Raw genomic sequence first — 21,390 nt, forward strand, 5'->3', positions numbered from 1 at the left:
TATAAAAAGCTGATTATCACTTAACATCACCAAATTTTAAAAATGTAAGATAGTTTCCCTCTAGGTTTTTATTTAAGGTTGTTTTCCTCTATTTAGCTGATGACCCCACTTACTGACTACATTGCCCAACACAAAATAATGTATAAAGGGATTTGTTTCTGTCAAGCAACCGACTGTCCCATTAAGTTAGTACTTGTGTGGCAACCTTAAAATGCTTCTTAAGCACAGCAGCGGAATTCTCTATCCATGCACCATTAAATCCTGTAATTAATTCCTCGGGCAAGTTTCTAAACCTCACCTGGTCTTACTTTTTAATTGAAAAAATGAAGGAGATTTTTATCAGTCATCCCAAAATGTTTCAGAGAGTAAATATCCATTTTATTATAACTCCTGTTCCACTTCCCACCAAGTTCTATTTATAAGGAGTCACATTCTTGCTTAGTTCCAGATTACAGAAAATACTCCCATTACCACAAGGATGACATTCACTTTTTATTAGAAGGATCATGCTTTAATTATCCACTGCTATATTTCTGTGTATATACATTTATCCCCAATAACTCTAGGAATATCAACTGCTAGTTTCAGAGACTCTAAGGATTAGGAATCACTGCAGTAAGTGATTGCAAGTGTCTATGTCTCTAGGTCAGATAAGGGTAGTTTCTGAAAAATATGCACTATCATTTGTATTTTAAACTTAGCTAAATTATGAAATTTGCTTGAGGGAATTCCCTGGCAGTCCATGGTTGGTTGGGACTCCTTGCTTCTATTACAGGGGGCATGGGTTTGATCCCTGGTCAGGGAACTAAAGATCCCACATGCTGCATAGTGCAGCAAAAAAACAAACAAACAAAATCCCAGCTTGGAAAAGAACTGGCTTTTATTTAAAATGTAAACAAAACAAAAGAGGAAGCTATTTTAAAGCTGACTGAAGTGATGTCTTTAATAACTCTAATAAGAAACTATATCTGGATTTACCATTTGAAAAGTTTACGTGTTTTAAAAATATTCAGGACTTCCCTGGTGGTCCAGTGGCTAGGACTCTGTCTGGGTTCCCAATGCAGGGGACCTGGGTTCGATCCCTCAGCAGGGAACTAGATTTCCATATGCCTCAACTAAAGATCCTGCATGTTGCAACTAAGACCTGGTGCAGCCAAATAAAAATAAATAAACATATATTTGAAAAAAAATTCAAAACAGGGAAAAAATGCTTTAAAAAATCTGTTTTAAACATTTAGTGTTTTTGTTGTCATTCAGTTTCTCAATCATGTCCAACTCTTTGTGAACGGCCTGCAGCATGCCAGGCTTCCCTGTCCTTCACCATCTCTCAGAGCTTGCTCAAACTCATGCCATTCAACCATCTCATCCTCCGTCGTCCCCTTCTCCTCCTGCCTTCAATCTTTCCCAGCATCAGGGTCTTTTCAAACAAGTCAGCTCTTTGCATCAGGTGGCCAAAGTACTGGAGTTTCAGCTTCAACATCAGTCCTTCCGAAGAACACTCAGGACTGATCTCCTTTAGGATGGACTGGTTGGATCTCCTTGCTGTCGAAGGGACTCAAGAGTCTTCTCCAACACCACAGTTGAAAAGCATCAATTCTTCAGCGCTCAGCTTTCTTTATAGTCCAACTCTCACATCCATACATGACTACTGGAAAAACCATAGCTTTGACTAGACGGTTTGATTTAGGATTAGCACTGACTGGTTTGATCTCCTTGCTGTCCTACTTAAGTGTGGTCCCATATCGAGGTCCAACAAATACTATCCCTAGAATTTTATGTAAAAGATCAGAAAGGGACTAGACTTAAAAAGCGCACATTGTTTCCTACACTTTTGTTTCACCTGTTCCTGAGGACTACTTTGCAAACAGGAACCATGAATAACTACCAAACACACAAAGAGGAATTCATTTTCACATGTCTTTGCTGAAAAAGATAGCCTGGTGGAGAAAGAGGGTTTTTTTTTTTAACCTTACAGAGATTGTGCCCACTAGCCTAAGAAAAGCAACAGAAGTGCCAATCTGCTAATGGCTGAGATTGTATCTAAAACCGTGTTCAAAGCGTCTGTAAAATTCTCTTCTCAATCCTTTATTTTCCATACAGGAATTCAATACCCTTCACATTCATTCCAACATTTACTTTGAAGAAAAGCTCTCTCACACACAAAAAAGGTCACAGTGGTGGGTTTTGGGGGGTTGAGGGATAGGGGTGGACGTGGGAAGAGATGGGTAAAACAAAACAAATAATAATACTGAAAGATAAGTGATGAACAAAATGAAATAGGGTTATGTTCTCCTTTCCTGATTCCTCTTGTTTTCCTTCTTTTTTCTCCTTTCCGTACTTAACTGCAGAGGTAAATTTGTGCTGGGAAGCTATCAGGAACTTCAAAACCAATTCTTACTATTATAAATATCCAATACTAAGAATTATGGCAGATTTTTAACATAAATCTAATTTAGCTAGGTTTTAAAGAAAAAGAAATGACTCTAATCAAGAATACAAAGTACAGAAAATGCTAAGGAAGTGAGGGGAAGTCACTAAAAGTCAAAGGCAAAAGAGAAAGCACAAATCTAACTCTCATAAGACTACATCTCACGAGTACATCAACAAATTTGTACCAATAGCTCCTTAACAAAATTACAATAAAGTCAATTTTACAAGCATCCAACCCAAACTACAAATCTGACAAGTCAAAGGCACAAATTCATACGTCACACTGCCAAGTAATCACCTAATTTCAAAAAGCACTTTTTGAGAAGTCATATGCAAAGCAGGCCTTTAACAGAATGCTCTCAGAATAATTAGAAACAAGGAAAAATCAGATGAATTTAGAAACATACTTAAAAAAAAAAAAAAATCAAGTCATCAGGCATTTTTCTTCTTATTGCTTTAAGTGTATGAATTTAAGCCCTGCTGGTTCAGCAGTAAAGCATCTACGTGCAATAGAGACGCAGGAGACTTAGGTTTGATCCCCTGAGAAGAAAATGGCAACCCACTCCAGTATTCTTGCTGGGAAAATCCCATGGACAGAGAAGCCTGGCGGGCCCCACTCCATAGGGTAGCAAAGAATTGGACCCAACTGAACATGCGCGCACGCACATACACACACACACACAACTTTAAGACATATCCCCTATTCTCAATGTCAAGAAGACATTCAATAACAAATAGTTAAAACATAAATGTTTCAAAGGCATTTTTCCCCAAAGTGCAACAATGCATTTCTAAAGTACTTAGGCCTTTCTGCTTAGAAACTGGTATTTTTACTCCTTAAATCTAAGTGACAGGTGTTTCTATCTTTCATATTCCCTTCTGATCTCAGGGCTTCCCTGGTGGCTCGCATGGTAAAGAATTCACCTGCAATGCAGGAGACCTGGGTTCAATCCCTGATTTGGGAAGATCCCCTGGAGAAGGGTCTGGCAATTCACTCCAGTATTGTTGCCTGGAGAATCCCCATGGACAGAGGAGCCTGGAGGGCAAGGAACATATAACTAATTTCTGGAAACCTAAGACCTCACACCCTCCCCATCTGTGTTTTCCACCTGTGCAATCCATCCAGACCTTATTACACACAGATTAGGAGCCAGGAACAGTCTTCTGCTTACCCAAATCATACTCACTCAGTTTCTACCTTCACCTCCATGTTTTCCTTTTATTCTGAGAGCTTCTAACTCTCCATTTTCAATCGCAACATACTAATACCCAGCTGTCAGAGAAATCTTCCTTAAGTAGCCTGTCTCACACAGATCTCTCATTTCACAGAATTCCCATAGCCACTGACCACTGCTTAAATCCAAGATCTAACCCCTTGACAGTACAAATATTCAGGTACTGTTACTTTGGTGCTTCACTCACTCTCCACCTGGTAACATAGGGCTTACTGTTTGTTTTTTATAAGTCTTCACAGAACCTGGCTAATGAGCAAGCACAAACCTGATTCTCTGAGGTCACTTAAGTTTGTAGACTACCTGAAACACACCAAAGTGAAAGCCTCACTCCTGTTTCTGCCTTCAACCAGAAACTGAAGGTCATATCTTTAGACATTTTTTATAATGTACGTAACAATGTGTTGCTACTAAGTACATACACTGTGCTAAGAGGCTTCCCTAGTGGCTCAGAGGGAGAAGAATCTGCCTGCAATGCGGGAGAAATGGGTTTGATCCCTGGGTGGGGAAGATCCCCTGGAGAAGGGAATGGCTACCCACTTTAGTATTATTCTTGCCTAGGAAATTCCATGGAGAGAGGAGCCCGGAGGGCTACAGTCCATGGGGTAGCAAAGAGTCGGGCACTGAGCGAATGACACCTTCACTTTCACTTCACACTATGGTAATGTGCACACTGTAGGTAACTCTGATAATTTATGAGTAAAAAAAAAAATTGGTTTGATTTGGACCTTACGTAGTTTCAAAACATGCAGAAAAATCAAATAATTTAATGGATGAAAGTAAAAACAAAAGTACAAGTTCTCGTTTCCTGTTTCAAATGTCTTTAGACTCAGTGTTGCCTGATCAATCAAGGAAACAGGCCAAAGAATGAGTTTGCAATTCAAAAAAATCATCATTACTTACTGACAGCATTAGAAAAGGTCCCTTAAGGTCTGAAGAAAATTCTAACAGAAGGCACGGTCCATCTCTGATCTCATCTTGTTCTTCTAAACCCCTACCCAAAGTAATTCTAGCTAAAAAATTACGACACATGTAAAAAGCACAAACTTAAGATGACACATGTACAAGTCACTGGGGCTGACCAAAAAATGCTAACAGAATTCAGAAAAGCAAAAAAAAAAAAAATCAATGGGTTGAACTGCATCTGTCTAAAGAAAGAAACGTAGTGAAAATGGTCTATTACCAATCAGATCCTGAAGGAGGGATAATATTTCAATAGGGAAGGTAGGAAAGGATGTCTTAGGCAGCGGGCAAGAATAGACACAGGTTCATAAAAAGGGGAGAATCAAAGTGACTGATAGTTTGGGGCTATATTATATAGACTCTTGAATGCCAGGCTAAAGTGCTTTAAGTTTTATAGATAACTGGGAAAATATCAGTAGGGTATGTCTAGGACCTAATATAATTAAGTCAATATTAAAAGCTGGCCTTGGTATCAATCAGTATGCAATATGGAAACTAGGGAGTAAGAGGAATGACAATGACATGAAGACCAATTAGAAGATTTGGAGCTAAGGGTTTCTTTCTTTTCCCTAATAAATATCTACAAAAATAAAAGTATCTTAAAAAAGAATGAAATATTTTAAATATTGCTGTGAGACCCAACGACTTCCAAGAATAGTAAATCAGTGTAATCATCATAAATATACTCAGTTCAGATTAAAGCACCTAAATGTTCCATCCCTATGACTAGAACAATAGTAACAGAAAAGGTAACATTTGTTTAACATAGGCCTTCTCTTATGGCTTGATTAGTGTGATGGTTAATTTTATGTGTCAACCTTACTGGGCTAAGGGATTCTGGAAAAGTTTGTAAAACGTTATTTTGGGGTGTCTGTGAAGGTGTCTCCAGAAGAGATTAGCATCAGAATGACAGGCTAAGAAAAGAAGATCACTCTCCCTTGCGTGGAGGACCTGAATAGAACAAAAAGGCAGAGGAAGAGAAAATTCCCTCTCTGCTAGCACTGAAATAATCAACCTTCTCCTCCTCTCAGACATCCGTGCTCCTGGTTTTCAGATCTTAGGACTCAACCTGGGACTTAAATCTCTGGTTCCCTTGGCTTCCAGGCCTTTAGGCTTGAAGCAGAAATGCACTACTGGTTTTCCTGGGCCTCCAGCTTACATGGACCACAGGTCATGGGATCTCTTGGCCTTCATGATCGTGTAAGCCAATCCCTCATAACAAAACTCTATCTATAATACAAGCATATCTTTCTTTATTGCTCTCTGCAGGTATCACTTTTTTTTAAACAAACTGAAGGTTTGTGGCAACCCTGTCTGGAGCAAGTCTACTGGCGCCACTTCTCCAACAGTACATGCTCACTTTGTGTCCATCACATTTTCATTATTTTTGATATTTTCGTTATTATTATATTGTTGTGGTGATCTAGGATCTTCATTTTTGATGCTATTATTGCAAAAAATTACCTCTTGCTCAAAGCTCAGATGATGGGCTAGCACTTTTCAGCAATAAGGTATTTCAAAATTAATACACATACTTGCCAAAAAATTTGTGTGACTTTGCTTTACTGTGGTGTTCTGGAACTGAACCTGGAATAACTTTGAGATATGCCTGTATATAAGACTCATCAGTTCAATTCCTTTAGAGAGTCCTAATGTAACAGGAAGAGCCATTTTATGTCTTGTTCACAACTATGTATTGTCAGCATCCAGCACAATGCCTTACAAGCAGGAAATACTCAGTAACATTTGCTGAATTAAAGAATAAAAAGCTGTATCAGAGGTTTTAAAAGGCTAGGGCACACCTGACGTGGCAGATGAGAAAAACAAAGCAAGGAATAAAAAAAATACTCCCTGTACTGAAAGTATAAACTCACCAGGAAGCATCTACTCATCTTTGACACAAAGAAGCCAAATAATAAGTAAAGTGGGCCTTAGGAAGCATCCCTAGGAACAAAGCTAGAGGAGGTGCTGGAATTCCAGTTGAGCTATTTCAAATCCTAAAAGATGATGCTGAGAAAGTGCTGCACTCAATAAGTCAGCAAATTTGGAAAACTCAGCAGTGGCCACAGGACTGGAAAAGGTCAGTTTCCATTCCAATCCTGAAGAAAGGCAATCCCAAAGAATGTTCAAACTACCACACAATTGCACTCATCTCTCACACTAGCAAAGTAATGCTCAAAATTCTCCAAGCCAGGCTTCAACAGCACGTGAACCGTGAACTTCCAGATGTTCAAGCTGAATTTAGAAAAGGCAGAGGAACCAGAGATCAAATTGTCAAATTGTCAACATCCGTTGGATCATCGAAAAAGCAAGACAGTTTCAGAAAAACAGCTACTTCTGCTTTATTGACTATGCAAAGCCTTTGCCTGTGTGGATCACAGCAAACTGGAAAATTCTTAAAGAGATGGGACTACCAGACCACCTGCCTGCCTCTTGAGAAATCTGTATGTAGGTCAAGAAGCAACAGTTAGAACCAGACATGGAACAATGGACTGGCTCCAAATTTGGAAAGGAGTACATCAAGTCTGTATATTGTCACCCTGCTTATTTAACTTATATGCAGAGTACATCATGCAAAATGCCGGGCTGGATGAAGCACAAGCTGGAATCAAGAATGCTGGGAGAAATATCAATAGCCTCAGATATGCAGATGACACCACCCTTATGTCAGAAAGTGAAAAAGAACTAAAGAGCCTCCTGATGAAAGTGAAAGAGGAGAGTGAAAAAGCTGGCTTAAAACTCAACATTCAGAAAACTAAGATCATGGCATCCGGTCCCCGCACTTCATGGCAAATAGATGGGGAAACAATGGAAACAGTACAGACTATTTTTTTGAGCTCCAGAATCACTGCAGATGGTGACTGCAGCCATGAAATTACAAGACACTTGCTATCCTATCCTTCAATAGCACCCAAATTACCATGGGCCAAAAAAATTACCTACAGGCAATTCTAGTGCATCTTTTCCTGTATCTTCCTTCTTGCTTCTCATCGTAATCATGCCATGTTGCCTTTTCTTTCCATGTTTTGTTTTTTGGTGTGAGTGTGCATTGGGATTAACAATTCATTTACAACAGTTAAGAAAGGCACTTCCTACTACCACTGTCCTCCGAAATTACCAGAATCCAACAGGAGGCTACCCTCAATTCTCAATTTAAATTCCTGAGTCTCAAGAGTCACCAGTCCTCCTAGTACTGCATTCAATAGTTGACTGAAAGGTAGAACCATCTATGAACTTCAGTGTTAAAGACACTGTAACTCCTTTAACCTAAAACTGTTAGTACTTATAAAGCTCTATTTTACTAATGGCATTTTTCACCACAAAAACAGAACCATAATGTACCAGTTTGACTATATTTTTTATTCATGATAACTCTTCAGCCTTTCTGAAAGAGAACCAGACACAGGACTAAACTTGGGGCATCTCCTGATTTTCTATTAACTTGGTACACAAGACTGTTGTGTAACTATCATTCTCCGAAAGCTTCTCTGCCCTTATTTGTTCCTTAGATTAGTGACCTTCATTTTATTTTGAATACAAGACACCTAAAATTTAATGATCTAAACTTCTTTTGCCATCAAAACATCAATCTATTTCCTCTTCTCACAATTTCACATTTAAAACACAATTCATATTTCACAAGTTCAGTAACAGGAAATTTTTATTCACAATCCTTTGGACTTAAACAACTGCAGAAATATCTTTGAACTGGTTTGAGATCCAGAGGATTTTCACTAGAGAATGACACTATGTTGCTATTTGGCTACTGTAAAGATCTGGAAAATCAAGTTGTTTTTTTACTTTGCTGCACCGCCACATAGCACGTGAGATCTTAGTTCCCAGACCAGGGATGGAACCGCACCCCGTATACTGGATGTGCTGAGTCTTAACCAATGGACCATACCAAGGAAGTCTGAAAATCAGGTTTAGTAAAGAAATTTAGACTAAAGTTTAGACAGAACAAAAGAACCAGTTTTAGAGGTAGATATGGTGATCAGAGGAATAATTCTGATGTGATGATTTCAAGAAATTTTAGATATTAATTTTATCTTTTACTTCACTGAACCTTTCCCAGAACTCTCCCAGGTCTTTAACTGGCTAATTTTCCCATCCTTACAATCTCACACCCGTGGGGAGGGTATTAACAAGCATGGAAGTAATTTGATAAAAACTGAACAAGTCTAGAAGGGGAAAACAAAACAGTGGATATCCACCAAGTGAGAGGCCAATCCTGCATCAAACAAGTGTTTTTTATTTAGCCACAATGACCAAGAACTTGGGCTTCCGTGGTAGCTCAGTTGGTAAAGAATTGGCCTGCAATGCAGGAGACCCCGGTTCCATTCCCAGGTTGGGAAGATCCACTGCAAAAGGGACAGGCTACCCACTTCAGTATTCTTGGGCTTCCCTGGTGGCTCAGCAGGTAAAGAATCTGCCTGCAACGTGGTAGGCCTGGGTTCAATCCCTGGGTTGGGAAGAAACCCTGGAGAAGAGGACAGCTACCCGCTCCAGTATTCTGGCCTGTAGAATTCCATGGACTGTATAGTCCATGGGGTCGGTCGCAAAGAGTCAGACACGACTGAGCAACTTCCACTTTCACCAAGAATTTGCTCAAACAAGTTATGTGTGGGTGGGTGGGAGTTGGAGTCACTAGTTCTACATCAAGAGTTCTTTTTTTGTTGTCATGGACCCCCCACACACAGCTTTGACTGTCTAATGAGGCCTACTGATCCCTTCTCAGAATATTTTAAAAGCATAATATGTAGCATTATAAAGGAAAGGAATTTTAGAGCAATTCAGTTATCATAAAATTACTTTAAAATCAATCTTGATATAGTAAAATACATGCTCTTTATTAAAGCACTACATAATAAAATTTAGGGGCGGGTCTAATTAGTACTATAATTTTGAAGTATGATTGGAATAAAGACTATTTTGAGATACATGCAACAATGTGATACAAAAATATCTGTGATCTCTATTGGTGACAAAGCCACAGGTACTGTCAAAACTAGTGAGGCACTTGAAAATAAACTTTGGAATGTTTTTCATCCAACTCAATGACCTCTTGAAAAGAAGAAGGGATATCCCTGAATCAAGTTAAGAACCCTGCTCTAAACAGATTTTTTTTTTTTTTTTTTTTTTTAAATTTCTGGTTGTGTTGGGTCTTTGTTACTGTGTGCAGGCTTTTCTCTAGTTGTGAACGGGGGCTACTCTCTTGTTGCAGAGCATGGGCTCTAGGATACGCAGGCTTCAGTAGTTGCAGCTACTAGGCTCTAGGGCACAGGTTCAGTAATTGTGGTGCTGGGGCTTAGTTGCTCTGCGGCATGTGGGATCTTCCCAGACCAGGGATTGAACCCATGTCTCCTGTGTTGGCAGGCAGATTCTTTACCACTGAGCCACTAGGGAAGCCCCTCTAAAAACAGTCTGTTTTTAAGGTAAACAGACTGTAGATTAAGATCTAAAACTTGTGCAGCGCGTTTCACTCAGCCAATAATAATGTTAACTAAGATGATTCATTTTCCTTCTTCATCCTAACCCTCCTACCTACTACTACTAACCCTCTGCTGACAATATGACCCCTAAGATCTTTGATTTATGCTGTAAGATTTCCATATTTGTCTTCCTGTTCCTTGCCCTCTGCTTTAAAACATTCATAGACGTTCTTTAACCTCCAAATTTTTAAAAACACAAACAAAAAATTGTGCCTTGATACTTGGTACTACCTACTACTAAATGCTGTTCCTCTACCTTTTCAACATTTATGGTAGCTAACAAGACAAAACCAAGTAATTTTTGCTCTCATAGTTTATATCAGTCTGTGTAGGCAAATGATGAAAGAGAAACTGATGGTGAAAGGTACAAATTATGGGGACCCAATCAATTTTTTAGAGGGAAGCACTGAGGAAAACTTCTCGATGAACAAGTAAAGTTGATTCTTGAAGCACAAACAGAAGATGGCCAGGTAAAGAGGTGGGTAGGGGTTAGGAGTACACACTAAGCTTTGCTATTCACAAGGAACTGAAAACAGCCAGCACTGTTGGTACATAGTAAAAGACAAGATCACCCTATTATCTTGTTCACAGGTAACTTGTTAAAAATCTAGTTTTTATCTGCCATCTTACTTTTTTTCTTGGTTCCCAGTATAACGGTTATCATTCTCACCTCATCATACTGCCCAATATTATATTTCAAAGATCACAAATGGTTCTTGCTGTCATTGCTTTCTCTAGCCTTGGATACAGTAGTACTGGAAGACAATATGTGAAGAACTGGAACCTCCAGGGGAATACAAGTATTAAAATATACTTTTCCACTGGGAAGTGGGACAGTACATCTGTAGTTTTCACAATACCAATCTTTTTAAATAAGCAAACATATAGAAAGCAGACAAGTGGCTATCTAAGGCCTAGTAGGATATGGAGAGTAATCACTAATATGTTCAAGGTTTTTTGGGGACAGGAGGGGATTAAAGTATTGTTTAATTGGATTATGGTGATGGATGGCAGCACAACTCTGTACATATAGTAAAAACCAATGAATTGCACACTTTAAGTTGATGATGCTTACATACATAGTCTCATCAAAACTGTTAAAAATCCTTTACTAAAATCTGCTCTTCAAGTCTCACTCAACACTTATTAAGCAGCTGCTATGTGCATGAACTGTCAAAAAGGATGCCAAAAGCATCTTAAGGTCTAGAAGAACTGGTGACAAGTACAATATAGCAACAATAAAGTAAATATGAAATATAGGAGTTAAGTAATTTATTCAGAGTAGATAAAAGGGAAGGCTTATTAGAAAAGTTGGCATCTGAGCTAAATTGAAAGATGCCTTTCTACAGTCCCCTAGTTTTAGTCATTCCTCGACAGTTTCGTGGTGCCATTTCTCTGCTGTGAAAACAACGTCCCTCTCCCGTTACATACACCAAAAAGGCAAAGTTTCATATACAATAAGAAACTCCAAAAATCTGGCCTCTGCCTGTCCCTTAAAACTGGCTTCCATTGACTGCAACATCCCATTATCGCAACTCTCCTCTTGCCTTGATTACCTTTGCATTTCCACCCAAGAATTCAGTCCTTACCTCTCAATTTCCTTTCGCTACTATCACTTCTACACTGATCTTGCTCAGATCTAAATAAACACCAGTCCTAATTCCCTGGCTGAGGTTTAGGTCTGTCTGTATCTCTGCTAACTTAATTATACAAAAGCTAAGCCTGAGATATCCTATCACCTTAAACTCAACATGTCCAAAGATATAACCATCAATGCTACTTTCAAAATATCAAAATTAGGCCCCAGAGAGATTTCCCTGAAAGTCCAGTGGTTAGGACTCTGCACTTCCAATGCAGGGTGCATGGGTTGGATCCCTGGTCAGGAATTATGCATGGTGCAGCCAAATAAAAACAAAAAACAAAATCGGGTTCCCTTTTCCTTCTTCCTAAATTAAATTTCAAATTCTCAAGGCTAAAATGACTTACCTCCACTCCTTAAGAGAAAGTCTGAGAAAACACACATTAAAGTCTTAAAGCAAGTAAGTCCGGAAATCAAAGTATCTCTCAGTACACTATTTAGAGACCAAATAGTGTACCATTTTCTTTAAGGTACTTTTAGCAATATAGGAATCATTTGTATTAAGACAGTTTTACATATAAAGATCTAGGAGAACAAATAATTTTGGCTGGATGAAACACTGCCCCGCCACACACACACTACATTGATTTGCTTAGTAAATCCAGATTATAGATTTTGAAAACAACTCAAATTTCTCTACATTAGCAAATGAACACACACAAAAAACAAACGATTCCAAAGTTTGATATAATCTTTTAGGAGGGGAAGTAATAGAAGAGAACACAAAGTCTGGGCTTGAAATGTTAACACAAGTATAGGAAAGGGGAAAATGGAAGAGGCAACACAAGCTACTAGAATGATCTAAGATGAAAGAAAAAAGTAACGTATAAACACATGAATATCTTTTCATAAATTAAATTCTATGTAAATCTAAACTAATAATATAGAACTATGCAACGTGTACTTATAAAAATGCCCTCCGGTGACTAAACAAATAAAAAGTGGCTCAGTAAACCAGCAGTTGGACTTGAGAATGGAAAGCTAGCTAAACTCTCAGTACATGCAATAAAATGAAAAGAATAATGAATCCATCGATGGTCAAAAACACAAGTTCCAGTTCTTCCTTTGTCATTTTCTTGCCTGTCTAAGCCATTTTTGCTCACTGGTAAACATTCTTAATATACTTATCTATCAAGAGGTCTCCTAGTAATTATGAGATTATAAAAGCACTACACAAATATAAGGAGTACTTTCATAACAAAAAGCAGTTGCCCAACAGTTATGAAATAACAAGACAATAGCATCTCCTACAACAGTCAGAGTCCTCTCAGCAAAATAATCATTAACTACCCCCAACAGCTCAAAACAATGAAGTGTTAAAACCTCAGCACAGTATTTCTCAAAGTGTGGTTCTCTGGTCTTTAGCAGGAATTATCTCATATTCTTTAGCAGGAATATACTTGATGAAAATACACTCACAAGGCCCAGTCCAGTACTGGTCAAACAAATCTAGGGGTGAGGCAGAAAACCTTACATTTTAAACAAGCTCTGAATGTAATTACTATGCACGGCTGATGTTTGAGAAATGTTGACTAAGCAGGATTCACAAGGAGACATAATGGGGTCTCTGCTGACCTCTCCAATCAAGATAATCTCTGGATAGCTCAGCATGCTGTCTGATGTTAAGGAAAGGTTATGTCCTCACAGTATGAAATCTAGATATCTCTGCAACTAACTTTCAGCAAGGGACAAAGTCACAACTACATGTCATGCACATGGTATATATTCAAAAAGAATGTAGGCCTCACAAAAATTATCTGTTCGTTGAAATGTGCCCATTATCTGAAACTGCACAACAGTTAAGTACTCACATATACATGTATTTGTTGAATAAAAGAAAAGAAATGTTTGCTTATTCTCTAGAAGGTACCGTAAAGTTCACTGACACTCTCCAAGAAAAGAACTTTAATTTTCAGAGAAAAAGCCAACAACACTCCCTTCCTTAAGAAGGATACAAAATATTAATATTATGAAGGCTCAAAAAATGAAAACACTAGGTTTCCAGTAAGTAGATATATGTGCTCAGATGCTCAGTCAGGTCTCGCTCTTTGTGACCCTATGGATTGCAGCCCGCCAGACTCCTCTGTCCATGGAATTCTTCAGGCAAGAATACTGGAGTGGGCTGCATTTCCTTCTCCAGGGGACCTTCCTGACCCAGGGATCAAACCCAAGTCTCCTATATCTTCTGCATTGGAAGGGAGATTCTTTACCTGCTGAACCATCAGGGAAGCTTAGTGCTAAGAATAATTTCAATTGAGAGAACAAAAAAAAGCAGAACAAGGAAAGTGTACAACTGAAAGACTTTGAAAATTTGGAATTTGAAACAAAATGTACAAAACCTCATGCTACCACTTTCCAACAAACAAGGCAGTTTTAAATCAGATCTCATTCTCCCCTCACCATAAAAGCCACCTTAGATGTAGATAGAATAGTCTGGCAGTGTAAGAAAGTGTAGCAGGTTAAGTAGCACTCAGAGCAGCCTCCAAAGGACCTGAAATATAGGACAGCCTCAATTTCAGGTTAATTTGCAAACTCTGTCGTTGCACACTTAACGCTGGCACAAATGAAACATGTGATATATACCATGTATGCTTAGTCACTGTCACCATCTTTCTTACAAAAAAAAAAAAATTCTCCTGTAGAAAAAATTGCAAGTTTGAGCCAAAAGAAATTCCAAAAGGCCAACAAACCACTGATAAATACTGAAGCTGACAAAGGTCCACATTAGCAAGCCTTTACTGTGAAATTAACAGATATCAGCATTTTGATATGTCAGTATCTCTACATCAGGATTCAAAGCTAAATCAACCAGTACAGCCATGTTTCCATTTGTTCACTTAAGAAATACTAGATTTGGTCCAGCGGTTAGGATTCTGGGCTTCCACTGCCGGGGGACCCAGTTTCAATCCCTGGCTAGGTAATGAAGATTTCATAAGCTGCATAGTGCAGCCAAAAAACCCCAAAACTAAATTAAACTAGAAGTCATACCCTCAAATCAATTAATTCAAAATATCTGAGGTTAGGAGCCAGGTGTCAATATTTTTTTAAAGTTTTCTAATTGATTACAATGTGCACCTCAGTTTGGGAACCACTGATACTGTTGAAAGAGACAGTAAAAATCTATTCAAATATCACATTAACTGTGTGACTTTAGGCAAATTAACTATTTTGACTCAACTTACAGAATTCCTGTAATGATTAAATGAGATCATGGGCAATGCCTGGATATTGGTTCTTTTTTTTTTTTCCCCACGTGCAGGGATGCCACTAATTTATACACTGCATTTAAAAAAACTCAAGACCAAGACAGTCTTACAAAATCCCTTTTATAAAGGAAAACTGACATTCATGATAGAATTCATTCTAAGTTCAAATCTAGATGACACCACAGACAGAACCTAAGTATTGACTCTCAATACAATGCTCTTTCCATTTCCCTTTTTATTGAGGATCAGAAAAATAAAATATAAGGATCAAAATGTACCATCCAACTAAGCATTTTTCTACAGCACTTCTGAAGTCCCTATTAAATATACCCCACTGATGGTTAGTATACATCACGGTGATAAACATATTACTAACTTGTAGTCGTACATACTGACAAATCAACATCAAATCCAGAAAAATAACATTACAATAATTCAAAAGGTCAATTAAAAAAATACATAAAATCTATGTTGTCACAAAATGTCGCCTATCAAGGATTAGCAGTATTTAAAAAAAAAAAATATTCTTTATGTCAATAGAGAGTGTGGGTTACAGTGCATGCATTTGTCAAAACTGATTCAATGATACATTAATCTATCTATCTATCTATCTATCTATATACACTACACTGTATGAAAGCCACACCTCATTAAAAAGATTCCATTCATGGATCAGTATATGTTATGTGATTACTAGTTTTTTCACAATTTTCAAGAGACACTTGTATTGTATAAAATAGTAACAGAACCTCCAACTAATTAAAAAAAAAAAAAAGTAACAGAAAACTTCATTTAGACTAGGTATTCATTTATATTATGAAAGCTATTAAGGTACTCATTTAGCTTCAGAAAAACTTCTGTTAAAATTCAAGAACTGATCTTAAGAATAAAATGGAATACAGCTTCCCTGGTAGCTCAGTGGTAAAGAATCCACCTACCAAAGCAAGAGACCAATGCGGGTGTCTCAGCTCTGATCCGGGAAGAGCCCACACGCTCTAAGCCTGAGACCCGCCCGCCCAGAAGCCTGCGCTCCGCAACCAGAAGCCTGCACGCCGCAACTGCAGCGTAATTCCCAACTCTCCACAGCTAGAGGAAAGCCTACCTGCACAGCAACAAAGACCCAGCTCAGCCAAAAATAAACACAAAAATTATATTTAAAAAAATAAAATGGAATAAGTTAAAAAGATTAAATGAGTTAACATTTGCTTCAAATTCAAATTCTCTTATACAGACTTCTTGACATTGAAGTTTCTACTAAACAGGACAGATAATGGGAAAACCTTAGCAAATCGTATCTTAGATACATATTAAGTATTAGATATTAGATAGTGACTCTAGTCACTGAGTCATGTCCAACTCTTTGCAACTCCATGAACCATAGCCCACCAGGCTCCTCTGTCCATGGGATTTCCCAGGCAAGAATACTGGAGTGGGTTGTCATTTTCTTCGCCAGGAGATCTTCCTGACCCAGGGATCAAACCCATATCTCTGGCATTTGCAGGCAGATTCAGCAGGGCAGCCCCACAGATTAAGTATACTCAGAAACAAAATGACCTAGCTCTAAAAAATGACTAAAGCCAAGGCGGTAAAATCTATGGACTATACAAATGTTTACAAGTATCACTCCACTTTAAGATACAAATCAATAACATCCACAAAAGTTCTATCTAGGAACCCACGGACTCAAAAGGGAGAGAAAGGATTATAAGAATTGTAAGGATCTAATGGACTTCCTGGTGGCTCAGACAGTAAAGAATTTGCCTGCAATGCAGGAGACCAGGGTTCTATCCCTGGGTCATTCTCCCCTGGAGAAGAGAATGGCAACCCACTCCAGTATTCTTGCCTAGTGAATCCCACGGACAGAGGAGCCTGGTGTGCTACATAACACTTTCACAATTAAAATAACAGTGCAAACAATAGGTTACTTACATTTATCAGTTTTTCTGTATGAGACCAAAGGAAGGAGGCATAATATGGGTCTGCAGCACCAAGTGAAAAGGTGTGGGGTATGTAAGCAGACATAATTTGATCTTGACATAAAGGTGAAAACTGCTCACAAGAAAACTGGAAGTTAGGAGACATCTAGTAAGAAGTACTTTAGAAGACTCAATAGTCTAATCTGTACCATCGAGTGTGGCTATTATCTCTCAAGTTTCATCCAGCTCCAAATGCTATCTAAGCATCATTCCATTATTCCATTACTAGAAATCCAGCATAAGCCAATATAAGTACCTTTAGTATATCACAGATTTAGTATATCACAGTTACTTTATGGTTTTAGTTACTCTACCAATTAAAATCACATTTCTCATGTATCTGGTGATCTCTAACATTCTCTAATAAAGAAATACCCAATGTAGATGTCATCTTTGTTCTCTGATAACAATATTAGAATTTATTTACAGGATATATGCTCAGTGTCAAAAAGTTAAGATTAAAATTTAAGTTGCTTTTAACACTGAACAGTAAGAATTAACTAATACTTTACAAATATCTCCCAGGACCTCTGATATTCAGAGAGGGCAAAAAAAAAGGGGGGGGCGGTGGGTTAAAAGAAAACAACCAAGACAACCAAAATTATCCTATGCCCTTGCCCATCTTCTTTATCATATTTTCTATAAAAGTGTACCCCATTAATTTACTTCCTCCTAAATAGTAACCCATGGTTTACCTGATGCAGATAGTATTTTTAAGGCCCTGAGTAGTATCTCACTACTAAAATATCATTCAAAGGTAAGATCTAGACCAAACACCAAACTGTGATGAAATGCTTTCTAGCTACCATCATCTGAAAATAAATCTTAAAATTTCATAGCCACAAGTCCTAACATCAACTAGGCCAGTGACTTATTTAAGTAGGGGATCTTGTTTAAACAAAACCCTACCTGGGTTTTCCTGGTGGTAGCTCAGTGGTACAGAATCCTCCTGCCAGTACAGGGGACACAAGTTCCATCCCTGGTCCGGGAAGATCCCACATGTCTTGAAGCAACTAAGCCTGCATGTGGCAAATGCTGAAGCCTACGTGCTTCGAGCCCAGTGCGCCGCAATAAAAGACGTTGAAGTGAGACGCCTGTGCAATGCAACTAGAGTAGCCCCTGCTCACTCCAACTGAAGGCCTACGTACAGCAATTAATGAAGACCCAGCACAGTCAAAAAAATAAAATAAATGCTAAAGACAAAACAAACCCTACCAAAAAGCTCAGTGTGCAAAACTTTTTCCAACAGACGAGTAGGAAATTCTTAACTTTTCTGTCCAGGACACTTCTACCCCAACAAAATTAGAAAATTATCAACTTGGTAAAATCCTCTTATTTCAAAAAAGAGGAAACTGACATGCCCAGAAAGATTAAGGGACTGACTGACCCCAAATCACTCAGTCAATACCACATGGCAGATTTAGAGAACAATTGAATTCAGTTCAAAGTAGCACAAAAAAAGGAGGGTTGTAACAGAAACACAGTAACTTGAACTCCCAGAGGTCAATTCACAAGACCCAAAGGCTTTTAGTTTCTTAAAAATACCTAGAGACTGAATACCATCCTCCCCCTCTTGCTCTTTATACTCACCGGATGCTGTGTTTCTGCACAACAGATCCCTTAATAAGGTCCTTACAAACTAAGGACTTGATACAGCAGGATAGTTTATAACATATAGGCCTGGTAATTTTCAGCCTTTGTTTTAGAATATCCCATAGAATCTTAAGACAATTTTCAGGGTGAGGGTTAATCAGGGGAGGAGGAAGATATTAGTGAAGTCTAAAAATCTTGGTGCCAAATTTCTAATGGGGAACAGACTGCCTTATTTAATTTAGCTAAGCAAACAATTTAATTTAGTATTTCCCATTTATTGAGTGTATTTACTGGGCTTCCCAGGTAGTGGTAAAGAATCCGCCTGCCAACGCAGGAGATGCAAGAGAGAGGGTTCAATCCCTGAGTCAGGAAGATCCCCTAGAGCAGGAAATGGCAACTCGCTCCAGTGTTCTTCTCTAGACAATTCCATGGACAGAGGAGTCCATGGGGCCGACAGAGTCGGACATGACCGAGCAACTAAACACACACACCCACCCATACAGTTAATGTGGAAATAGTGGGGAACAAACTAAGCAGAGCAGATGCTGCTGCCACCCAAAAGAAACCTTATGCATAAGTCTTTCTTATCCTTCCCACTTCAGTGGACAAACAGTTCTCTCTCATACTTTAAAACCAATGATCCACTTTTTGTTTCTATGTACCTGGACTATACCACTCCTAAAACAAGTTCACTCTTTCCTCACCCTCATTCAGTAACTACATTCTGCTTTAGAAACTACTCCCAGTAGCCAGACTTCACTCTTGGACAGCCTCCCTGACAAGTTTACCAAGCTTTCTTCCTTAGAGTCACTCAGATCCTGAAATCCCATCTCCTCTCCCAAGAAGTCTTAGCTTGAAAGTCAGGTTAATCTCTTAGCTCCACCCAGTTTGTAACTCCACAACTCCCTCTGCTCTCAACTTCTCAGAATTTTGCTCACAGGTCAATTTCATTTATTTATGTGGGTAATCAGCATATTAACTACTGCCCTCATTGGTCTTCCTAAGTGCTGTTCTTAAATAAAAGCTACCAAATAAAACTGTGAGTACTTAATTTGGAGCTAGCACTGAAAATACCAGATACTTACTGCTTTTGTGAAAATGATTTTACATTAAATTCAACCTGACTTGTGAAATTTATAAAACCTCCCAACCTCAAATGCATTAGGTTAGAGAAGCCAGACACAAATGACCTCATACTGCATGATTGCATTTCCATTTAATTCTAAGAAAAACTAGTAATGGGAAGTAAATCAGCAAGAGCCAGGGCGGAGAAATGAAAATATAAGCAAAAGGAGAGAAATTTAAAATTCTAAGGCTAACACAATTTTTTTTATTCTGTGACGAAAAAAGATAGCATTTTAATCAAGGTTTTTCATTTTTCCACAGCAGGGTTTTTTTTTAATGGAGAACCATTAAAAACCTCAAATCTGATCATCTCAGATTTCACATTAATCTTTATCTCGTAAGATAAACCTGGTATTTTCTTCCTAACAATTTATTCTGACTTCCAACCAATAGGAAATTGTATCATTCAATTTCTCCATTAAAAATGTTTATGACCATTCAATATTTTTTTAAGGATAATGTCTCTCTGGTTGTTTTCACATCAGAATTAATGTATATAACCCAGTTAACTCAAGATTTGAGGAATAAAAGCTAGGATAGTAAAAGAGGCTATGGTAAATACCATTCCAGTTAATTCTCCACTATATCTGGATCTTTTTGCAAATATTATCAAATAATTGTTGGAAAAGGGCTGGATCTTAAACTGTGTTTTAGTCTCTATCCTAAGAAGATATTCTTTAATCTTAAAAGTCGAACTACTCTAAAATCCTTTATTAATTTAAAAGGACCCAATGTCTTCATCTGGTCATCATCTATCCTGGTTACTATTTGCCTTCGCCAATATCCCACCTTCAAAAAAAAAGCCACAATTTCCCAGATGTGAGGAGTTATTGACCAAGTAACTCAACAGGTTAAAGTTACTTGTCAAACTGTGGTTACATGATTAAGCTTCCTTTTAATACAACTGAGTCAATTTCAACATAGTGTTGCTCAAACTGCCTTTGTCATTTCAAACAAAATTTCGTACACAGACTGAAATGCAACAAACATTACCATTTTTTACAGAGTTAATTTAACACTTCTGGAAAGGACTATGAGGGATTTTGCATAGTAAACTTAATTTCACATCTCATCTACTGCAGAGATCACAAACAGGCTGTCACTATGCCATCTCTTTCCTTGAACCTCACCACTGCCTGCGGCTTTATTCTTGGCTTTTCAAAGGTTTACTCAACTTGGAGCTGCCAAAGAGGGAATCCAGAAAGCATAACATATGAACCCAAGCAGTGAAAAGGGCAGGAATATGTGGTTGAGTCACGTCGTTCCGCCATTTTCTAAGCGGAGGAGGAAGACATGTTGGAACAAAAACACAACAAAAGAGCAGCCATTTCCCAAGCCAGCTCCAATAGCAACCCGAACTGGCCCAGCCCGGTCACTTCGGCACCCTCAAATCCACTTCGCTGGACAAACCTAAGTAACAGCTGAGGTGAAAGAAAGCAGCAGGCAACCCTTCCGCGTTGGGATCAAAGATGACCCGCATACTTTCCACTGCAAATGAAAGCCTCGGGAAGAATGACGGAAGCTAAACGGAGCAGAGTGTTAACAAACTGAAATCCTAAACTAAGTTGGCAAACTAAAATTTACCGTGATTGTGGTGACTTACGCTTCACAGGAAACCCAGGTAACTCAAATGCCAAGAGCCGGATTCAGCTGGTCCCACTGCCTGCCTCTTACACATTTTCTCCCATTCCGTATTTCCCTCAGAAGATCGCCTGTTTGCTCAAGGATTCTTAC

The 21,390-nt window shown here is 38.4% G+C and overlaps 1 protein-coding gene and 1 long non-coding RNA gene across 12 annotated transcripts in view; both read right to left on the bottom strand.

Annotated features, from left to right (window-relative positions):
* Positions 1-21,390, bottom strand: part of CSNK1A1 (casein kinase 1 alpha 1) — a 47,692-nt gene that overhangs the window by 24,884 nt on the left and 1,418 nt on the right. The gene's annotated exons all lie outside the window — the stretch shown is intronic.
* On the bottom strand, positions 3-21,383 carry LOC133062540 (uncharacterized). Its single transcript, XR_009694204.1, has 3 exons — positions 17,848-21,383; positions 16,892-17,011; positions 3-13,966 (listed from the first exon to the last, which is right to left on the bottom strand). It is a non-coding gene; the product is annotated as an uncharacterized LOC133062540 (long non-coding RNA).

Source organism: Dama dama, chromosome 9 (assembly GCF_033118175.1).
Source record: "Dama dama isolate Ldn47 chromosome 9, ASM3311817v1, whole genome shotgun sequence".
NCBI classification, from domain to species: Eukaryota; Metazoa; Chordata; class Mammalia; order Artiodactyla; family Cervidae; genus Dama; species Dama dama.